At 46.6% G+C, this 24,293-nt stretch overlaps 1 protein-coding gene and 1 long non-coding RNA gene across 3 annotated transcripts in view; one reads left to right on the top strand and one right to left on the bottom strand.

The window, feature by feature from the left end:
• Positions 1 to 24,293, top strand: part of OXCT1 (3-oxoacid CoA-transferase 1) — a 335,539-nt gene that overhangs the window by 231,880 nt on the left and 79,366 nt on the right. The gene's annotated exons all lie outside the window — the stretch shown is intronic.
• Positions 11,529 to 23,181, bottom strand: LOC134949776 (uncharacterized). Its single transcript, XR_010183197.1, has 3 exons — positions 23,066 to 23,181; positions 21,911 to 22,042; positions 11,529 to 11,707 (listed from the first exon to the last, which is right to left on the bottom strand). It is a non-coding gene; the product is annotated as an uncharacterized LOC134949776 (long non-coding RNA).

Below are 24,293 nucleotides of genomic sequence, written 5' to 3'. Positions count from 1 at the left end.
TTCGGTGCTGCAGAGTCATCCGCACTCTCCCGCCCGTTTGGGAGCTTTGGTATAATCCCCATGGTCCTTACGGAGTTCCCAGCATCCACTAGGACGTCAGAGAAAATAAGAATTTACTTACCGATAATTCTATTTCTCATAGTCCGTAGTGGATGCTGGGCGCCCATCCCAAGTGCGGATTGTCTGCAATACTTGTATATAGTTATTGTTACAAAAATCGGGTTGTTTATTGTTGTGAGCCATCTTTTCAGAGGCTCCTACGTTTATCATACTGTTAACTGGGTTCAGATCACAAGTTGTACGGTGTGATTGGTGTGGCTGGTATGAGTCTTACCCGGGATTCAAGATCCTTCCTTATTATGTACGCTCGTCCGGGCACAGTATCCTAACTGAGGCTTGGAGGAGGGTCATGGGGGGAGGAGCCAGTGCACACCAGCTAGTCATAAAGCTTTTACTTTTGTGCCCAGTCTCCTGCGGAGCCGCTATTCCCCATGGTCCTTACGGAGTTCCCAGCATCCACTACGGACTATGAGAAATAGAATTATCGGTAAGTAAATTCTTATTTACACACATTACGGCAGGTAGAGAGCCTTTTTACACACATTACACCAGGTAGAGCCCCTTTTACACACATTATGGCAGGTAGAGAGCCTTTTTACACATTAACATTTTATTTAGGATAATTATTGTGCAGCAAGAAAATTATCCAGTGTGTTATGGCCCCTGGGGAAAGGTGTGACACGGTGACAGAACACGGTGGGGGTGACACGGTGACAGAACACGGTGGGGGTGACAGAACACGGGGGGTGTAACACAGTGACAGAACACGGTGGGGGTGACACGGTGACAGAACATGGGTGGTGTGACACGGTGACAGAACACGGGGAGGGGGGGTGACAGTGACAGAACACGGGTGTGTGACACGGTGACAGAACACGGTGGGGGAGACACGGTGACAGAACACGGGGAGGGGGGGGTGACAGTGACAGAACACGGGTGTGTGACACAGTGACAGAAAACAGTGGGGGTGACACAGTGACAGAACACGGGGAGGGGGGGTGACAGTGACAGAACACGGATGTGTGACACGGTGACAGAACACGGGGGGTGTGACACAGTGAAAGAACACGGGGAGGGGGGGTGACAGTGACAGAACATGGTGGGGGTGACACGGTGACAGAACATGGGGAGGGGGGTGACAGTGACAGAACACGGGGGGTGTGACACAGTGACAGAACACGGTGGGGGTGACAGTGACAGAACACGGATGTGTGACACGGTGACAGAACACGGGGGGGGTGACACAGTGACAGAACACGGGGAGGTGACACAGTGACAGAACACGGGGGGTGTGACACAGTGACAGAACACGGGGGTGTGACATAGTGACAGAACACGGGGGTGTGACACAGTGACAGAACACGGGGGGTGTGACACAGTGACAGAACACGGGGGTGTGACACAGTGACAGAACACGGGGGTGACAGTGACAGAACACGGGGGGGGGGGGGGGTGACATAGTGACAGAACATGGGGGTGACATGGTGACAGAACACGGGAGGGGTTGGTACAGCGAGAGCTAAAGATCTCTCCCCCAAACCTAAAAACAGTCTGACGCCACTGCCCGCACACACAAATATATGCACACTATCACACACACACACACACACACACACACACACACACACACACACACACACACACACACACACACACACACACCCCTTTCTTTCACTTTTTCCATTAACTTACTGATCTGGCTGGCAGTGGCAGGAAGGATGGATCTGTAGCAGTCTGGCTCTTGTCTTGTCCCGTGTAGCCCTGCCCCCTGAGGTCCCGTGTAGCCCCGCCCCTCGCCGATACGTAGCCCCGCCCCCTTCTCGGCTGAACACAGCCGTTGTCACTGGGGACTCTGGAGTAGGAGGCTGCTACAACGCAGCAGCAGCAGGGGAGAGAGGCGCCGCTGGCAGCTTGAGGTACTGCAGCTCAGAGCAATGACAAGCAGCTCAGCCGGTCGGGCCGCTTGTCATTGCTCGCTGGTGGGAGGCAGTGGGCCGGGCAGGATCGGTTTGCGGGCCGCATCCGGCCCGCGGGCCGTATTTTGCCCACCCCTACTCTAGAGAGATCGAACACAGGTACCTAACCTTGATCGTCTGTTCCCGGAGCCGCGCCGCCGTCCCCCTCGCAGAGCCTGAAGTACAGAAGCAGCAGAAGCATGAAGACATCGAAATCGGCGGCTGAAGACTCCTGTCTTCACTTAAGGTAGCGCACAGCACTGCAGCTGTGCGCCATTGCTCCCACAGCACACCGCACACTCCGGTCACTGTAGGGTGCAGGGCGCAGGGGGGGGTGCCCTGGGCAGCAATTAATTACCTTTTTGGCAAAAATAGGCATGTATACAGTCTGGGACTGTATATATGCCCGAGCCCCCGCCATTTTTTACACATTAAAGCGGGACAGAAGCCCGCCGCTGAGGGGGCAGGGCCTTCTTCCTCAGCACACCAGCGCCATTTTCTCTTCACAGCTCCGCTGGGAGGATGCTCCCCAAGCTCTCCCCTGCAGTATACAGGTGCAATAGAGGGTAAAAAAGAGAGGGGGTGCACATAAATTTAGGCGCAGAGATATATATTTAACAGCAGCTACGGGGTAAACACTAAGGTACAGTGTAATCCCTGGGTTATATAGCGCTGGGGTGTGTGCTGGCATACTCTCTCTCTGTCTCCCCAAAAGCCTTTGTGGGGTCCTGTCCTCAGTCAGAGCATTCCCTGTGTGTGTGCTGTGTCTGTAGGTACGCCTGTGTCTACATGTTTGATGAGGAATGATACGTGGAGGCAGAACAAGTGCAGCTGAGTGTGGTGTCGCCGCCGACGGTGCCGACACCTAATTGGATGGATATGTGGAAGGTGTTAAATGATAATGTAAACTCCTTGCATAACAGATTGGATAAAACTGTAACCTTGGGACAGTCAGGGTCTCAACCCATGCCTGATCCTACAGCGCAGAGGCCCTCAGGGTCTCAAAAGCGCACACTATCCCAGATAGTTGACACAGATGTCGACACGGAATCTGACTCCAGTGTCGATGACGATGAGGCAAAGTTGCAGCCTAAAATGACTAAAGCCATCCGCTACATGATTGTAGCAATGAAGGATGTATTACACATTTCTGAGGAAAATCCTGTCCCTGACAAGAGGATTTATATGTATGGGGAGAAAAAGCAGGAAGTGACTTTTCCCCCTTCACGTGAATTAAATGAATTATGTGAAAAAGCGTGGGATTTCCCTGACAGGAAGGTGATAATTTCCAAGAGATTACTTATGGCGTATCCTTTCCCGCCAACGGACAGGTTACGCTGGGAATCCTCCCCTAGGGTAGACAAGGCGTTGACACGCTTGTCTAAGAAGGTGGCCCTGCCGTCTCAGGATACGGCCGCCCTAAAGGATCCTGCGGATAGAAAGCAGGAAGCTATCCTGAAGTCTGTTTATACACATTCTGGCACACTGCTGAGACCAGCAATTGCTCCGGCCTGGATGTGTAGTGCGGTAGCAGCATGGACGGATACTCTGTCTGAGGAGATAGATACCCTGGACAGGGACACTGTTCTACTGACCCTGGCACATATCAAGGACGCGGTCCTATATATGCGGGATGCCCAGAGGGACATTTGCCTGCTGGGCTCTAGAGTAAACGCAATGTCCATTTCTGCCAGAAGGGTCTTATGGACTCGGCAATGGACAGGGGATACCGACTCTAAAAAACACATGGAGGTTTTACCTTATAAGGGTGAGGAATTGTTTGGGGACGGTCTCTCGGACCTAGTTTCCACAGCTACGGCTGGGAAGTCAAATTTCTTGCCTTATGTCCCTCCACAGCCTAAGAAAGCACCGTATTACCAAATGCAGTCCTTTCGTTCTCAGAAGAGCAAGAAGGTCAGAGGTGCGTCCTTTCTTGCCGCCAGAGGCAGGGGTAGAGGAAAAAAGCTGCACCATGCAGCTAGTTCCCAGGAACAAAAGTCTTCCCCGGCTTCCACTAAATCCACCGCATGACGCTGGGGCTCCACAGGCGGAGCCAGGAGCCGTGGGGGCGCGTCTCCGACATTTCAGCCACCAGTGGGTTCGCTCACAGGTGGATCCTTGGGCTATACAAATTGTGTCTCAGGGATACAAGCTGGAATTCGAGGTGACGCCCCCTCACCGTTACCTAAAATCGGCCTTACCAACTTCCCCCATGGAAAGGGAGATAGTGTTGGCGGCAATTCAGAAACTTTTTCTCCAGCAGGTGGTGGTAGAGGTTCCCCCCCTTCAACGGGGAAGGGGCTACTATTCCACTATGTTTGTGGTACCGAAACCGGACGGTTCGGTCAGACCCATTTTAAATTTAAAATCCCTGAACATTTATCTGAAGAAATTCAAGTTCAAAATGGAATCGCTCAGAGCGGTCATTGCAAGCCTGGAAGAGGGGGATTTTATGGTGTCTCTGGACATCAAGGATGCTTACTTGCATGTCCCCATTTATCCGCCTCATCAGGAGTACCTCAGGTTTGTGGTACGGGACTGTCATTACCAATTCCAGACGTTGCCGTTTGGCCTGTCCACGGCACTGAGAGTTTTTACCAAGGTGATGGCGGAAATGATGGTGCTCCTTCGGAAGCAAGGGGTTACAATTATCCCATACTTGGACGATCTCCTCATAAAGGCGAGGTCCAGGGAGCAGTTGCTGATCAGCGTAGCACACTCTCAGGAAGTGTTGTGTCAGCACGGCTGGATTCTGAACATTCCAAAGTCGCAGCTGATTCCTGCGACGCGTCTGCCCTTCCTGGGCATGATTCTGGACACAGACCAGAAGAAGGTGTTTCTCCCGGAGGAGAAGGCTCAGGAGCTCGTGACTCTGGTCAGAGACCTCCTAAAGCCAAAACAGGTGTCGGTGCATCACTGCACACGAGTCCTGGGAAAGATGGTGGCGTCATACGAAGCCATTCCCTTCGGCAGGTTCCATGCGAGGATCTTTCAGTGGGATCTGCTGGACAAGTGGTCCGGATCGCATCTTCAGATGCATCGGATGATCACCCTGTCCCCCAGGGCCAGGGTGTCTCTTCTGTGGTGGCTACAAGGTGCTCACCTCCTCGAGGGCCGCAGATTCGGCATACAGGACTGGGTCCTGGTGACCACGGATGCAAGCCTCCGAGGGTGGGGGGGCAGTCACTCAAGGAAGAAACTTCCAAGGGCTGTGGTCAAGTCAGGAGACTTGTCTGCACATAAATATCCTGGAGCTACGGGCCATATACAACGCCCTGAGTCAAGCGGAACCTCTGCTTCGAGACCAACCAGTGCTGATTCAGTCCGACAACATCACGGCAGTCGCTCATGTAAACCGCCAGGGCGGCACAAGAAGCAGGGTGGCAATGGCGGAAGCCACCAGGATTCTTCGTTGGGCGGAGAATCACGTGCAAGCACTGTCAGCAGTGTTCATTCCGGGAGTGGACAACTGGGAAGCAGACTTCCTCAGCAGACACGACCTCCACCCGGGAGAGTGGGGACTTCATCAAGAAGTCTTCACGCAGATTGTAAATCGATGGGAACTGCCACAGGTGGACATGATGGCGTCCCGCCTCAACATTAACTTAAAGAGGTATTGCGCCAGGTCAAGAGACCCTCAGGCGATATCTGTGGACGCACTGGTGACACCGTGGGTATTCCAGTCGGTCTATGTGTTTCCTCCTCTTCCTCTCATACCCAGGGTACTGAGAATCGTAAGAAAAAGAGGAGTGAGAACAATACTCATTGTTCCGGATTGGCCAAGAAGGACTTGGTACCCGGAACTGCAAGAAATGCTCACAGAGGACCCATGGCCTCTGCCTCTCAGACAGGACCTGTTGCAACAGGGGCCCAGTCTGTTCCAAGACTTACCGCGGCTGCGTTTGACGGCATGGCGGTTGAACGCCGGATCCTAGCAGAAAAGGGCATTCCGGATGCAGTTATTCCTACACTGATAAAGGCTAGGAAGGACGTGACAGCAAAACATTATCACCGTATATGGCGAAAATATGTTGCTTGGTGTGAGGCCAGGAAGGCCCCTACAGAGGAATTCCAGCTGGGTCGATTCCTGCACTTCCTACAGTCAGGTGTGACTATGGGCCTAAAATTAGGGTCCATAAAGGTCCAGATTTCGGCCCTATCCATTTTCTTTCAAAAAGAACGGGCTTCACTGCCTGAGGTTCAGACGTTTGTTAAGGGAGTGCTGCATATTCAGCCTCCTTTTGTGCCACCAGTGGCACCTTGGGATCTTAACGTGGTCTTGGGTTTCCTGAAATCCCACTGGTTTGAGCCACTTAAGACAGTGGAGCTAAAGTATCTCACGTGGAAAGTGGTCATGCTGTTGGCCTTGGCTTCAGCTAGGCATGTGTCAGAATTGGCGGCTTTGTCGTGTAAAAGCCCCTATCTGGTTTTCCATATGGATAGGGCAGAATTGCGGACTCGTCCGCAGTTTCTGCCAAAGGTGGTGTCATCTTTTCATTTGAACCAACCCATTGTGGTGCCTGCGGCTACTCGTGACTTGGAGGATTCCAAGTTGCTTGATGTAGTCAGGGCTTTGAAGATCTATGTTGCCAGGACGGCTGGAGTCAGGAAAACTGACTCGCTGTTTATCCTGTATGCATCCAACAAGCTGGGTGCTCCTGCTTCAAAGCAAACCATTGCTCGCTGGATCTGTAACACGATTCAGCAGGCTCATTCTGTGGCTGGATTGCCGCATCCAAAATCAGTGAAAGCCCATTCCACAAAGAAGGTGGGCTCTTCTTGGGCGGCTGCTCGAGGGGTCTCGGCATTACAGTTTTGCCGAGCTGCTACTTGGTCGGGTTCAAACACATTTGCAAAATTCTACAAGTTTGATACCCTGGCTGAGGAGGACCTGGTGTTTGCCCATTCGGTGCTGCAGAGTCATCCGCACTCTCCCGCCCGTTTGGGAGCTTTGGTATAATCCCCATGGTCCTTACGGAGTTCCCAGCATCCACTAGGACGTTAGAGAAAATAAGAATTTACTCACCGGTAATTCTATTTCTCGTAGTCCGTAGTGGATGCTGGGCGCCCGTCCCAAGTGCGGACTTCTTCTGCAATACTTGTATATAGTTATTGCTTAAATAAGGGTTATGTTATGGTTGCATCAGGGTTATCTGATGCTCTGTTGTTGTTCATACTGTTAACTGGGTAAGTTTATCACGAGTTATACGGTGTGATTGGTGTGGCTGGTATGAGTCTTACCCTGGATTCCAAAATCCTTTCCTTGTAATGTCAGCTCTTCCGGGCACAGTTTCCTTAACTGAGGTCTGGAGGAGGGGCATAGAGGGAGGAGCCAGTGCACACCAGATAGTACTGAATCTTTCTTAGAGTGCCCAGTCTCCTGCGGAGCCCGTCTATTCCCCATGGTCCTTACGGAGTCCCCAGCATCCACTACGGACTACGAGAAATAGAATTACCGGTGAGTAAATTCTTTTTTTTTTCAAATAATTGAATCCCCCCCCCCACTGTATGCAAGTGGTATTCATGAGGTCATTGCTATGTTGCAGTATATTTTCCTGTGGCTGCTTTTAGGTCTTTCTTTGTTGTGTTTCCACTTGATTTCTGTAATAATAACTAGTATCTAGTGTTGAAGGAGTGAGAGATTCGGTTTTCCCTCAGCTCCAGTCTCTTGCCGAGTATGGTGGGAAGCTGTGATTGACAGAGAAATGCTATTGTCGGCCGCTGTCATTGTTTTCAGTCTCCCTGGCAGATGTGTTCAGTTCCCACTGTATGAAAACCTATTCCTTCAATTCTGTACTTTGCTGAAGAAGCAGAACTAAAAAGGTTTTTGTTTTAGTCTTAATAAATGATTACTTATTTGTTTCTATAATGATTTATTGTTTTTATATGAGGTGTCCCCACATTAATATAAAACAGCATTATTTCACAATAAAGAATTTGGAGTTTAATCTTTGCAAACGAGATTGCAGGTATAATGTAGACTAGCATCCTGTTGGCTGACTATGCATCCATAAATGCCTGGAAAAATGAAAGATAAGTATGTAGAGCAGGGCCAGATTCACGGCCACATGGACCTGAGACTGAAAATAGTAAAGGGCCTGTACTGAGAAGGGGAGGAGCTGTGACCAGTGCTGTGTGGGTGTGGCCAGTGTCATGTGGGCATGAGCAGTGCTGTGTGGGTGTGCCCAGTGTCACATGGGCGTGTACACTCATACACTATCGGGATGTAGTTATGTGACCAGCGAGACCGCCAGTCACAATACTGACCACTACATCCTGCCCGCTCAAAATCCCGCCGGCCGTGGGATCCAAGACACCCATAGAGTGGGAATAGCATCTGCTGCGTGACGAGTGGGCTTCGTTTCGCTAGCCCCCACCACCACCATCCCCGGCGGCCGTCTCACCGCCGGTCACACATACCCAACCCACACTATCAGCCCTACTGTCTTCCTAAATAAATAAAAATAGTGAAATTTAATTATTTTGAGGAAAAAAGATACATATGCCGTTTTAATACTTGTGGTTTATGGACGGCATGATCAGTTGATGTGATGCATACAGTGCTTACTCCATTACTACTAAAGCTGCCATTGAAAGAGACCATAAAATTAAAGGTGTTTCATATATACATCATATATGAACCTTTTTGGGTGAAGTTGTCCTGTCATTTTTAACGTAGGATTGTGGTTCTTTAGTATCTCCAATCCAATAATAGGAAGTAGAAAGGGTCTGTGTGTTTGGGGGATGGTCGGGGATAAGGGGTAGTTCATCTACTTTTCCTATAGTCCTGTTTCTCTCTGCTAGAGAAGTCAGGCCATAAAACAAATCTAAACCAGCGTTATTTCCAGTTCCAATAAATATCACATCCAGTGGAAAAATGACCGCTAACACATCAGCAGCTATAAAGATCAACCATATGCCTGGCAAGCATTAGCGTGGCTCTAGGTCTCAAGGTGATCTTCTGCTTAGATTCTGAACATTGCCAGGGGATTCACACAGCTGTCTGACACTGTCAGCGCTCTTATACATAGATTTATTGCCTCATAAAACTTGGGAGAGTTTCTAAGAGTTTGTAATAATAATAATAGACACTGTAAAGGCGATTTGGAGAGTTAGGAAGAGTCACTGTGTCAGTCATGCATGTAGTCTTCAGTTGGATATATCAGAACATAAAAGGGAAACGTGTACAGCACATTTCATGTGCGTTTCGTGTGCTGCTTCTTACTGTTAAGAGGAGCACCCTTCATTATCATCATTATTATTATTATCATGTATTTGTTGCTTGTCACAAGATTTACGCAGCACCTTACTAGAGGTAGACATAGAAACAAAGCATAGAGTCAATGCAGAACAGTGAGCCATTGCACCCTGCAAAAGGATTGGACTTTTGCATCAAGTCTGAGCTGGCGGAGGTGTGGGTATACTTCCAGTGGGATGTATTTTGCACCACCCACTACTTCAGCAGAAATCGTCATTGCCAAACGTATGTAGCCTAAGTAAAACAAAGCTCCATACACCCAAAAGTGCCGCTAGTAATGTGCTGATTATGGAGGCCAATCCTGGGATCAGCGAGATCCCAGGATTTAGGCCAAAAAATGGGCAGGATTCAATCCCGGGATTGGAAGCTCCAATCTCGGGAATTACGGGATCTACCTGCCCTATTGTTTTTTTTAATGCCGGGCAGCATTGTGCGTCCTCAGGAGGCTCAGAACCCCCACCCCCAGCAGTGTGTACTGCACAGCGTGACATGGTGTCAGAGGTCACACTGGCACCAGCCGCCCGTGTCGCCCGGACTGCACCTCACTTTCTGAAGCCCTCGCACCCACCCACGATGTTGAATCTGACGCCAACTGCCCGAACCGCACTCACGATGGTATTTGTGTGGAGTGGGCAGGTCTTCAACCCAATCCTGGGTATGAGCTTTTTTCAATCACAATACGCCGGGATTGAAAAAAAGGCCGGGATTGTCCTCCCTATTGCTGATCTCCCTGTAATGTCATAATTAAAGACAACTGAGTCTAAACAAAGCAGTATTTGGCTGAAGGTTTCATTGAATGAAATGGGTTATTCGTAAGGGGGGTACACACGGAGAGATCCGTGCTTAAAATCTAAGCAATCTTGCTAGATTGCTTAGATTTTAAGCACGGATCTGCCGTGTGTATGCCCTCCAGCGATAGCGATGCGCGGCCCCACGTATCGCTATCGCCGGTGCTAGATTGAGCCTGCATGCAGGCTCAATCTAGCGGGTCGCTCACTTCACCGTTGTGTGAAGTGAGCGGCCCCCCCGTCGGCTTTCCCCCTCGCTCAGCACATCGCGCTGTGCTGAGCGGGGTGAGAGATGTGTGCTGAGCGGTCTGTGTTAAGATCGCTCAGCACACATCTCTCCCGTGAGTACCCCCCTTAAGCCTTCTTTTGTTTGCCTTTCTATTAGTGTCCTCCATTGACCTCCTGACCACAAGTGTAAATGCTCATTATCCATGCATATCAAACACGGGTCGCATGCTGTAAATTAAACACCAGTGGGTAAGGGCCCATAGGGTTTATTACCCATTGTTGTTTAAACACTGTCAAATAAAATATACATTATTAGGTATCCATACATATTTTACTCATGCTCCATATATTTGTGTTTTTTGGTCTTTGGGTGCTGCTTCTTCCATTTTAGTGTGTCCAGAGCTTGTCCATTGATCTCCAGGTACCAGTAGGGGTTCAGAGCTTATCAGTTGATCTCCATGTACCACTAGCTGTTCAGAGCTTGTCCTTGGGGTAACCCAAGTGGTTTAACCATCAATTTGCTGTATTTTTGCTCTTTTATGTCAATGGCCTATTCATTTTAATGGGATTATGCCCTACATGCACAACCTCTATTAAAACCAACAGACTGTAGATACGAATGGAGTTGCATAGTACTGGTAATTGTGTTTGTCGGCCTGAATTGTACAGTATAGTCACTTTAAGATTTTTATTTTATTTTATATATATATATATATATATATATATATATATATATTATTTATTTATTTTATATCTGGTAAGAATAAAACAGGATTTTTTTTTCCACACGGATTAAAACAAAATTGTACTGATTAGAAATGTGGAAAATTTTTACCCTTTAATTATACAAGAAAAGCTTCTCATTGAATTACAGATGTAACATTTTTACATTTGGATTGCAAGATATTCATCATCTTATTTGCAAAAATGTAATAATAGTATTTTTAATTCGCAAAAAAGGATATGGGGTGTTATTATTTCTTTACAACTAAAACTTATTTGTATGTTTACTATGTTAGCCTAATGGTACAGGGTCATATAATTCTTATTATACTGAGGTTCCCTGGAGAGGCAAATATTTTTCACCCCAGAAACCAGAAGTACCAGGAACAGACACAGCATTCCCATGATGGTAGCAATGCAAGTTAAGAAACAAAACATAATGTAGATATGTTATTGCATCATCATTAGCTGTAAAAATGAATTTTGCCAAAAGAGATAACAAAAAAAAAAGAGACTTTGGTGTATTGACCTTAATGCTGCAATATCAACTGCAAAACTATTTTCCTAAGACGTTCCCGAGCCAGAGCCTATCTGTTTTGCAATGGGTTAATCAGTTTCTCTCACCAACCGGCTGAATTCCAAATAGCTAATGAGCAGCAGGACCAATCACAAGCCCCAATGTTGTTTGTGTCTCTCTGAGAGAAGAAATTAACATGTAATTACCCTGTTTGTGCCCAATTTAATTTTTTTTTATCCTAAAGCAAACAGAACATTTCACAAGTTTATGCATAAGTGTTGACTAATGGGTCCTACACACTGATAGATCTGCCGCCGAGTTGCCCGACAGCGGATAGGGGTGACCTGGTGGCGGGGGGCTGTGACGGGCTGAGTGAAGTTTCTTCACTCCCCCCGTCAAACAGCTCCATAGCAGTGCAGGCAAATATGGACGATCTCGTGATATCACTAAGCTAGTTGAGCATCTACCAATATATATGTTTGTTGTGAGAGGCAGAGAGGTTCCTGCATTAGGAGGAGGTGCAGGCCCTGACATGCCACATGGAGCATTATGGGGTTGCTCCACGGTAGGTAGCTCTTAGCTTAGACATATTGTAGTAAGGAGCCATTATCATGTGGCTCCTTGCTGGTTAATCTTAGACCCAGATTGGGGTAATGGAGGTGTGAGGTGTGGTGCCTCTGGACTGGCTGAGCTGGATGGCTTTAGTGTGGCATACCTTTACATTCTACTAACACTTTTCACTTATTAATTTTTTAACACTATTTCTCTGTTTTAATTGCATTTCATTTTTGTATCACTTTCTCTATAGCTTCGGCTTCCTAAATACTAATTTATTAACACTATAGTTTTTTCACTGGCATGCTACGCTGGGCTTTCTGGCTTATGCTGGTGTTTTGGGGTGCCACACCCTGCACCTAGATATAGCGCTAAAGACCCCAAATATACAGACACGCCTTGATGCGGCTTTGGGGCCTATTCACACATTTGCGCAAATATGTGTAACGAAGATCTCTGAATTCTATTATTATGTGGAATTTATATCTGGTTACGGTTATCATTCAGGGTGCTGGGGGAAACAAATGCCTTTTTCTCTTACGTCCTAGAGGATGCTGGAGACTCCGTAAGGACCATGGGGTATAGACGGTCTCCGCAGGAGATAAGGCACCTAAAAAGAACTTTGACTATGGGTGTGCACTGGCTCCTCCCTCTATGCCCCTCCTCCAGACCTCAGTTAGATCTTGTGCCCAGAGGAGAATGGGTGCACTGCAGAGAGCTCTCCAGAGTTTTCTGTGGAAAAAGAATTTTGTTAGGTTTTTTATTTTCAGGGAGTCCTGTTGACAACAGGCTCCCTGCATCGTGGGACCGAGGAGAGAGAAGCAGAGCTGGCTTGTTAAGTTGGGCACTGCTTCTAAGGCTACTGGACACCATTAGCTCCAGAGGGAGTCGGAACACAGGTTTCACCTGGGGTTCGTCCCGGAGCCGCGCCGCCGTCCTCCTCACAGATGCCGAAGATAGAAGCCGGATGAGTATGAGAAGGCAAAGAAGACTTCAGGCGGCAGAAGACATCAGATCTTCATGAGGTAAGTGCGCAGCGGTAAGCTGCACGCCATTGCTCCCAGTACTCACACACACACAAGCAGGCACTGAAGGGTGCAGGGCGCAGGGGGGGGCGCCCTGGGCTGCAATAAACCTCACATTTTGGCACAAATACAGTTGGATTAGACTGTGGCACAGTAAATCCGGTAACCCCCGCCATTTTTCTATAGAAAGTTGATGGGACCGAAGCCCACCGTCGGGTGGGCGGGGCTTGATCCTCAGCACTAACCAGCGCCATTTTCTCCACAGAGACTGCATGAGGAAACGCTGGCTCCCTGTTCTCTCCCCTGCTGAGCTTCACAGGCTGGAAAAAAGGGGAGGGGGGCACTTTGGTGACGCAGTGAGTGGAGATTACAATTATATACATATAACAGCGCTATCTGGTCATATATTCCAGTGTTTTTAAGCGCTGGGTGTGTGCTGGCATACTCTATCTCTTTGTCTCTCCTAAGGGCCTGGTTGGGGTTTTGTCCCTTTATAGGTAACTCCCTGTGTGTGTGGGGTGTCGGTACGTGTGTGTCGACATGTCTGAGGCGGAAGGCTTCTTCAAGGAGGAGGTGGAGCAAATGAGTGGTGTGTCCCCGTCGGTTGTGCCGACTCCAGATTGGATGGACATGTGGCATACGTTGCATGCAAGTGTGACATCTTTACATAAAAGGCTTGATAAGGCTGGTTTAGGGGGGACATCAGGCGATCAATCCTCAGATTGGACCGACTCACAGGGCCCGTCGGGGTCTCAAAAGCGTCCCTTAACACAAGACACTACTACAGACACGGATTCTGATTCCAGTGTCGACTATGACAAAGTAAAATTGCACCCTAGGGTGACTAAAACCATTCAGTGCATGATTTTGGCAATAAGGGATGTGTTGCATATTGTGGATGAACCCTCGGTCCCCGACACACGGGTGCACATGTTTAAGGAAAAGAAACAGATTATTAATTTTCCCACATCTCATGAATTAAATGAGTTCTTTGGAAAAGCTTGGGAGACTCCGGATAAGAGACCGCAGATCCCCAAAAGAATTTTTATGGCATACCCTTTCCCTAAGCAGGACAGGGAGATTTGGGAATCACCCCCCACTGTGGACAAGGCCCTGACGCGCTTGTCCAAGAAAGTGGCGCTACCGTCTCCTGACACAGCGGCCCTTAAGGACCCTGCAGGTCGCAGGCAAGAAACTACATTACGGAGTCCCCATCATCCTCTACGGACTAGGAGAAATAGATTTACCGGTAGGTTTAAAATCTTATTTTTTCTTGCTTGGGAATTTCTGAGACTGCAGGTTGCAAACCACAATGCCAAGCATAGTCTCCAAAGTCTGAACCCAGAACAATAGGTGGTCATACCTTTATCAGAGAGTATCACACCTGAGGTGAGGTCACATATGTTCCTGCTGATTGGATGGTATAGATAATTGATGATGGGGACACTCCCTGACTTGCTCACATAACTTAACTGAAATTCACATAAATGGGCATAACTTCCCCTGTGCATTGATGATCTAGAATATGGGGTACCCATATTACTCTCTGCTATTTTAGCTGTAAAACAACACTAAATATGATACATTGTGAGGTGGGATTAGCATAGATATGTCATATCTTGGAAACAATGCTTCCTAGAGATATGCAACTCACTACCCCACCTGTGAATAGACCAGGTATGTCTTTATGGAAAATTGAACGTTTTTCGGGATTCATAAACCATATCCAGTATGATGTGCCTTTAATCTAGCGTAGCTACCAATGTGGGCGTCTCAATACACATGTGACCTGATGACACCCCATTGGTCTGCTTTCCTTTGCGTGTGGCAGAGAGAATGTCCTCTCAGGTAATTGGCCTCTTCCTTTGAATTCAATTACCTTTGATGTAAAGACCTGACATCAACCAAAGGCCTTCCTAGGCCTGACATAGCATTTATATGTTAACGGTAATCTCATAGGTGCTGACACAAGTTTTCCTGTGGCTGATTATTCTGATAGTTAACAAATCCAGCAACCTAAATCAGTCAGTCAGTTAATGAGTGTGAGGTAGCTTCATAACGCAAACTTTAATGAAACATAGCTAACAAGGTCCTAAGATTTAATGTTCTCTTCTTAATATCTGTGGTTCTTCACAATGAATATTACACCAGAGGTTCTCAAAAGTGGTCCTCAAGGCACCCCAATGGTCCAGGTTTTAAGTTTATCCATGCTTGACCACAGGTGACTTAGAGGCTAATTCAGACCTGATCGCTGCTGTGCGCACAGCGGGCGATCATGTCTGAACTGCGCATGCGCCGCAGTGCGCATGTGCATGCCAGAGATGCTGTCGGCATCTCAGCCCAGCGATCGCCTCTGCCTGATTGACAGGCAGAGGTGTTCGCTGGGCGGGCCGGCGGCGTTTGGCTGCCGTTTTGGGGGCATGGTCCGGGCAACACAGGCATGCCTGGACCGTGCAGGGGTGGGCTGCAGTGGCTGCGTGGCGTCACACACAGCCGCTGCGACAAGGGATGCGCCAAGTAGCTCCCTGCCAGCGCGTAGGAGCTGCGCAGGCAGGTAGCTACCTGAAAAGTACAAAAGCATCGCCGCTGTGTGATGCTTTTGTATGCAGGGGGGTAGGGCCTGACATGCTGGGCGGACTAGCCCCGTGCTGGGTGTCCGTCCGCATGTCAGAGTAAATGATCGTAGATATGGATCAACTCTGAATTGCCCCCTTACTTAGCACCTCAGTCAATTCGATTTAACCATCTATGCTGAGCCATGGATATAGCTGAAACCTGGACCATTGGGGTGCCTTTAGGACCTTGGGGGTCATTCCGAGTTGTTCGCTCGCTAGCTGCTTTTAGCAGCATTGCACACGCTAGGCCGCCGCCCTCTGGGAGTGTATCTTCGCTTAGCAGAATAGCGAACGAAAGATTAGCAGAATTGCGAATAGAAATTTCTTAGCAGTTTCTGAGTAGCTCGAGACTTACTCCTACACTGCGATCAGCTCAGCCCGTTTCGTTCCTGGTTTGACGTCACAAACACACCCTGCGTTTGGCCAGCCACTCCCCCGTTTCTCCAGACACTCCCGCGTTTTATCCTGGTACGCCTGCGTTTTTCCGCACACTCCCAGAAAACGGTCAGTTTCCGCCCAGAAACACCCACTTCCTGTCAATCACACTCCGATCACTTCAACGATGGAATTCTTCGTTCGGACGTGAGTAAATCTACTTTGTTTTGTGCTAAAATACTTAGCGCATGCGCGCTGCGTACCATGCGCATTTTTGCCTTAATCGCTCCGTTGCAAAAATCGGCAACGAGCGAACAACTCGGAATGACCCCCCATGTTTGAGAACCTCTGTATTACACAATTGTGGTGGGTTGGTGGAAGTCAGACAATAATATAACACTTTTGGATATACTTGCTTAGTGGCAGTTTTTCAAAGTCGCTGCTCGTCTGCAGTTCTAGCAGAGAGGTTTAAAAGTGCGGTAATATTAAATGTTAAACACTCCATTACATGTAATGTTATTTCCTATTAATTCCCTACTCTGTAAATATATCCCTTTGCCTTTAACTTCTGTCTCTAGCTGAGCACTCCTCACAGTACTACATAGGACGATGTTCTATTATATCAGTGGTGCTGCATTCAGAGCTCCAGATAGATTGTGTTGAGCGTACCAGTGTATAACAGAATGGGGAAGAGAAGCATCTAACCTTGGAGAAAGAAAGTGGAAAGAGATAAGTTCCAACCAATCCGCATCTGTCATTTTACAGGTTGGGTTTAAAAAATGACATGAGCTGATTGGTACTTTATCAATGGCCACTTTATCGGTCTCCAAGGTTTGATACATCTCCCCAGTGCTGCATGTATGGCAGTACGGGGCGGTACTGCGTACTGGTAAGAAATTGCCAGTCGATCCGCAGTACTGCCGGCCCGATCGCCATGCTTGCCGCTGCTGCTGTGTGTGGGGGAAGGAGACCGCAGCGCTCGCCTCTACTGTCCCTCAGTGCTCATCCGGTCTCCAGCGGCATGTCTCGCAAATGAGGCACCGGTTCGTGAGCCAGTCAGAGCTCATGGATCGGCAGCTGTGGCTCCTGATTGGCTGCCGGTCCACGAGCTCTGATTGGCTCACAAACTGGTGCCTTATTTGAGAGACACGCTGCTGGAGACCGGATGAGCACTGAGGGACATGAGAAGTGCGCGCTGCGCCCCACTCCTCTCACGCACAGCAGCGGGGGGAGTGTGTGTACATGGCTCTGGGGGGGGGGGGCATATGTGTATCTGGCACTGTAGGGGCGTATCTGGCACTGGGGTCATATGTGTGTATGGCACTGTGTAGGCATATCTTGCACTATGGGGGCATATGTGTATCTGGGGCTATAGCTGGCACTATGGGAGCATATGTGTATCTGGCACTATGGGGGCATATCTGGCACTGGAGGCATATATGTATCTGGCACTCCACTATTGGGGGCATATGTGTATCTGGCACTATTAGGGGCATATTTGTATCTGGCACTGTGGGGCATATCTGGCACTGTGGGGTCATATGTGTATATAGCACTGTGGGGACATATCTGGTATTGTGGGGGCATATGTGTATCTGGCACTATGGGGGCATATGTGTATCTTGTGCTGGGGGTATATCTGGCACTATGGGAACATATGTGTATCTGGCACTGTGGGGGCATATGTGTATATGGCACTGGGGGCATATATGTATCTGGCACTCCACTATTGGGGGCATATGTGTATCTGGCACTCCACTATTGGGGGCATATGTGTATCTGGCACTATTAGGGGCATATTTGTATCTGGCACTGTGGGGCATATCTGGCACTGTGAGGGCATATGTCTATATAGCACTGTGGGGGCATATCTGGCATTGTGGGGGCATATGTGTATCTGGCGCTGCGCTATTGGGTCATATGTGTATCTGGCCCCCGAATATGTGTACCATGCCCCTATTTTCATTGGCCACGCCCCATGTGGCATGTGGCCACACCCATGTGGCATGTGGGCACACAGTACCACTGAGTTTTTTTTTCTACTTGCACCACTGCATCTTCCCCTGGGACCAATCACTATACTGAATAGCAAGCTGTGGCACTTCAGACATCACAGAATAATACACATATATATATATATATATATATATATATATTATTATTTTTCTTTGTGTTACCCATAATTCCCAAACATTTGCACACTATACATTATCAGAATGACCAAATTTACATTTGACACGAAGCAATTTAAGCATTTAGCTGATATTATAGACTGAGAACCAGAAAATGGTTTAATTAATTTGCTGTGTTTAGAAATGAGAGCCCATGTTCTGTAGCTGTACAGCCGCCGATCATAGAACGTGACAATCCCTAAGCCCTGTGATAGAATAGAGCTTTTCTCCCTGCAAACCTGCTTTATAATAGAAAGCCTCCAGGTGCAAGCAGCTTTTTCAGCTAAAAGAAAGCCTGAATGCTGTAAACCATTTGTCGTGTGCAACATTAACAGGAACATTTTTCTATTTCATTTCTACTAATTAGGATAAAATCTGGAAAGCAATTACAGCATGCTTTTATCTAATTATGTCCAGCTTCATCAATGGCCGTGGGGTGTGCAGCCTCCGTTTTGACTTTTTCCTTTCAATGTAAAGATCAATCTTTGCAAATAGAGCTGGCTGCTGCATACAGAGGTACTCCCTAACCTGCCCCATGTTGTGATAATAAAGATTCTAAATAGTTACTTCTGATATTAAAGTTACGTAACTTTTGCACTCTTTATAAATAAAGTTATGACATTCAAATTTTTTCACTGCTTTCTGCAGTATAATTTGTGTAATGGATGTTTGCCATTCAAATGTAATTTAGAGTTATACTATTAACCTTAGTACTGAATGAATAGTGGCGTTGGTTTGTTCTTGTTTGTTTAAATTCTTCAGTGTGGGACATCTGTGTAGACCCTCTAATGGAATATGTTCTATTCCTTAAATTTAAGACTATGGTGCCCGATCCTGGGATCGGGAGTGGTGGGATCCAGGAATTTAGGCATAAAATTATCCGGGATTCAATCCCAGGGATTTCGGGATTAGCCAAGCCGTCTCCCTCCTACCTGCTCCCCTTGCCTCCGGCTGTGCACACTGCATATCGTGACATGGTGTCAGAGGTCACACTGCACAGCCTCACGTCAGCCACGTGCGCCACCCGGACTGCCCTCATCTCACTGCACAGCAACGAAGTCCTCCGTAAATGGATAAAAAAAACTGCCCGGGAATGGACTCCATACTTAAGACCCTTAGAGCAGAATTCATATGTTTTCCGCTGACAGCCAGTAGATAGTGCCCAACCGGAGCTATTCATTTGTAGCTCCAGACGGGCGTGATGGCTGCCGCATCTGCATTTCAGCTTCCACCTCCCGGGGGTGAAAAGTGACCTGTTTAGGCGGACAAACAGCATTTTTCGTGTTCTTGTATAGCACTTTGGTCGGGTTTAGCTGTTTTACGTGGCTAAACCCAACCTCTATGGGCGCGATCAAGTGACACAATTGAATATCGCCCCTGCGATCAGGCACGATAACAGTCCTTTTGGCTTATGCCCACCCCTACTTACAGGTAAATTCATAAGATCATTAGAAATGACCTGCAGTATAAAAACTTAAGACCTTGTTCTGTTCACATGGCGAGCACGTAGATTGTGCAGTGCGTACTGGACTGGCCCTCACTGCAGTCATTTGTGTCAGACACTTTTGAAGCCCCATTATGAAAAATGATTAACACTTTTATTGGTGACATACAGTTTAGTGTTGTCACACCAAGGGTTGACCCGGCCCACAGGGGTACTGGGGAAACCCCCGGTGTGCCCCACTACCTGTGGGTCCAGCTCTTCTTCTGGGGATCAGGTTCCAGATTGTGCACTTATAGATTTTACAAATGTTACCTTATGCTGCACAGGACTATGGTGGATTTTCTGCAGTGCATTGCTGTTATTAATCTGCTACATTATCGTAGCAGTGTTTACTATAGATATATATTTATCAAAGGGCCCAACCCAAGCACTCTCTCTAATGGCTAGCCAAGCCTCTGTGGCAGCTGGCCACACCTTCTCTGGAGACTGGCGACACCCCTAAACATGGGCCCCTATCACTTCATCCCCCCGTTGGGCCGTTCATGCCTCAGTCCGACATTGGTCACACATATAGAAGAGTACATTTTCTAAAATGCGTAATCGAAGGACCTGAGGATTTCCAGAGACCCCATAATTAAGGTAGCTGGCATGGGTATAAAAGGGTACTTATTACATATATGTGTAATAAATGCAGCCATTCAGTAGGCTGAAATAATAAATAAATATTTAGTGCATCAGATCGTTAGGAACCAGTGACGTACCTGAGGCATAATGTGTTGCAGTGGTTTAGTACAAAATGGCTGTATTCCCTTCATAATGACAGAAGCACATAAATGTATGTTTTCTCCTGCTGGAGGCTTCTTCCTCTTCTTCCTATGAATTCACAGTGGGGGCAGCCATATTTCAGACTGCACAGGGAAATAACATGTCTAGGTGTATTTGTGGGGATTTTTGTGCATTCACTTCATGATTGCTTTCTTTTTGTTTTATGTTTTTAACTTTCACTATTCAGCACATTTGTTATCCCTTTCACTGCGGGTGACAATGGAGTAAACAAATGTAATCCAATGTTTCTGTCTTCAAAGGGACCTTCATCAAAGAGACACAGTACAAGTGCTGTACAAAATCCTTTTCTCCTCTCAAGTTACCTATAATGTATTGATAGGAGACAACCCGCGTTAATTAGTGCATGAATGCGAGCCATTGTTGAGAATTCAGTCATGTTAATATAATTAGCATTTTATGAAATGGGTGGGAGTGTGTATGTAGACTGCTTTCACAAACTACGAAACGCGTTGATAGCACTGTATGCGACACAGTACTCCGATAAGCATGTGTTATATTTTTAAATTGTACGAGTCCATTATTTTCTTATGTTTGTGCGTAATATATGTGTTAAACTTTTATTACACTATCAGTATTTTTTCCTTCTTGGGAGTTCTTTTAAGTTTAAGGTGAAGGTTTAAAGTCTGCAGAAGCATATACAGGACATCCGTACTCTCCACCGAGCAAATTATTGCAACTTCAAAAGGGTAGATCTAATAATTTTTATTGATTGTGTTGTCTTAGCCCTGTCGGGCTTATTGGGATAATGGGCACATTTTGTGTAGCGTTGTCTTATGTTGGATTCCTTTCGGTATGCTCTAACTGTTTAGGAGCCATCACCTTTCTGAATTCTTAGTTTTTTTATGAGAGCACAAGTCACTTTATTTATAAATCACAAGAAACAACTTTTATTCCTTTCTCCATACTCATGATCCAACGTACCCACGAGCATAGGAGCTATAAGAGGGATGAAAGACACTGCTATGGGCTGGAAACACTTTGATTGTTGGTACGCATATATTTTTAACTTTTAAGGATTGATTGCAAGGCGCCAGGTTCTACTATTTTTTGGACATTTTTGACTTGTGAAGTATAAGTTAACTTGAGGACTCTATTGGCCGCCACCTTAATTGGTAGTGTTATATGAGCTTTGTTTACACCCCATACTGTGTGTGTGTGTGTGTGTGTGTGTGTGTGTGTGTGTGTGTGTATATATATATATATATATATATATATACTCCATCAAAACGGGTGGCACTCCAAGAGGACTTGTCTTAAGGAAATAAAACTCAGAAACTGCGCTCTAGTAACGGTAACGTTTCAGTTGTATTTAACTTTCGTCAGACCAACATACAAAATACATTAACATACCTTTATACCCCACCAAATCCTCGTGTTCCTCCTCTCCTCGGGCCTGTCCGCTGGCGGGGAGTAATGATGTCATTGCACAGTGCCGCTGCAACGTACTCACGTCCCTCGCTGCGCCTACTGGTTGCCATGGAGCTAAACAAACAATTTTTTCATTATTGAACTAGACAGCGTGTGCAGTGCATTAATCAGTTTCATGATAATCTTGTCAATTCATAAATACTAGACATACTTCTTCTATAAAACCCCTGCTGGTTTACATCAAATAAGGCATATATAACTAAACATATAAACAAAACAATCCCGATGTAGAGACATCAGAAAACATAATCAAATGGCGATCATCCATTTACAGAAACCCTAAGAAAAACAATTTAATGACAGTTGTTCATTAAGGCCACCTGGGGCCATTGTGTTAAGGCTATGAATCCATCTTGCCTCTCGCTGTAACAGCAATTTATTTCTGTTGCCCCCCCGAATATTCTCAGGTTGCTGATCTATGATCTTATATTTTAAACATGACAAATTATGTTTAAATTTGGCAAAATGGCGTGCCACCGGTTGCGACTGAGTCTCGCCCCCTAGTGCCGCCCTAATCGAGGACCTGTGCATAGCCATTCTCTCACGAAACTGTCTTGTTGTTTTACCGACGTAAAATAATCCACAGGGACAACGTATATAATAGATGACATAAGTGCTCGTACATGTCAATACTTTGTCTATTTTTATAAATTTACCTGACTGTGGATGTGAGAAGCCGGGACCTACTTCCATATAGCTACATGTAGTGCAGCCTATGCACCTGTAGCAGCCCGGCTTTTTAGTTAAAAATGTCTGCACAGGACCTGCTCTGAACTTAAAAATGTCATTATGAACCAGATAATCTTTAAGATTTCTATTCCTAGTGTAACTAGACATTAACGTTTTGTCTTTAAGGACTTTCAAATCCCTATCCGTAGATATCACTGGCCAGGTGTCCCTGGCATGTTTCTTAATTTCCTGGCTTACCACTGACCACCTTTGTACAAAAGGGATTTTGTTGTGCATTGTTTTAACATCACTATCTTTTTCCTCTACTCCCCGCAACAACTTATTTCTATCCATGGTTAATACCTTGTTCTTAGTTTTCATCAATTCATCCCAATTATATCCCCTCACCTTGAATCTCAGGGCCATTTCATTGATCTCAGATTCAGTGTGTACCGGATCATCCGAGATCCTATGAACTCTGAGGAATTGGGAATAAGGGAGACTGTACTTTGTAGAAGGTGGGTGGAAGCTTGCCGCATGTAATAGGGTATTCTTATCTGTGGGCTTTTTATATAGCTCAGTATGAATATAGCCTTCCTTAATGGAAATGATCACATCTAGATAGTTTACCCTATCCTTGCTGATGTTGGCAGTAAACTTGATGTTCTCATCAGACTCATTAATGATCAGTAAAGTGTCAGAAAATTCCTTCTCAGTACCCGACCAAATTAAAAACAAATCGTCTATATAACGAATAAAGAATACAATCTTATTTGCAATCTCTGGATTCATAAAGAATAACTCCCTTTCGACCTCGAACATAAAACAGTTTGCAAAGGCAGGGGAGACACAACTGCCCATAGCACACCCCTGTCTCTGTTCAAACCAACCATTGTCAAATAGAAAATAATTACGTTCAAGAGTAAGTTTTAGTAGGTTCAAAAAGAAGTCAAGATTCGGGCCTTTGTACATTGTGCTAGTGGACAGTAGACGTCTGGCCGCCTCCACACCTCTATCGTGTGGGATGTTGGTGTAGAGGCTGACCACGTCCAGTGTACACAGCACACAATCTCCAGACAATTTAGGCAATTCAGTTAATTTATTGATCAACGAGGTTGTATCCTGGCTGATATCAGCCAGAGATTCTGTTTATTATAAGGTCTCACAATACCTTGACCATTACTTTCAGCCGGTCATACAGTGTCAATTGACTTATTTAAAGGATACAACCTCGTTGATCAATAAATTAACTGAATTGCCGAAATTGTCTGGAGATTGTGTGCTGTGTACACTGGACGTGGTCAGCCTCTACACCAACATCCCACACGATAGAGGTGTGGAGGCGGCCAGACGTCTACTGTCCACTAGCACAATGTACAAAGGCCCGAATCTTGACTTCTTTTTGAACCTACTAAAACTTACTCTTGAACGTAATTATTTTCTATTTGACAATGGTTGGTTTGAACAGAGACAGGGGTGTGCTATGGGCAGTTGTGTCTCCCCTGCCTTTGCAAACTGTTTTATGTTCGAGGTCGAAAGGGAGTTATTCTTTATGAATCCAGAGATTGCAAATAAGATTGTATTCTTTATTCGTTATATAGACGATTTGTTTTTAATTTGGTCGGGTACTGAGAAG

Source organism: Pseudophryne corroboree, chromosome 1 (genome assembly GCF_028390025.1).
Source record: "Pseudophryne corroboree isolate aPseCor3 chromosome 1, aPseCor3.hap2, whole genome shotgun sequence".
Lineage (NCBI taxonomy): Eukaryota > Metazoa > Chordata > Amphibia > Anura > Myobatrachidae > Pseudophryne > Pseudophryne corroboree.
The sequence above is the reverse complement of the archived record's forward strand: the minus strand, read 5'-3'. Positions and strand labels throughout refer to the sequence as shown.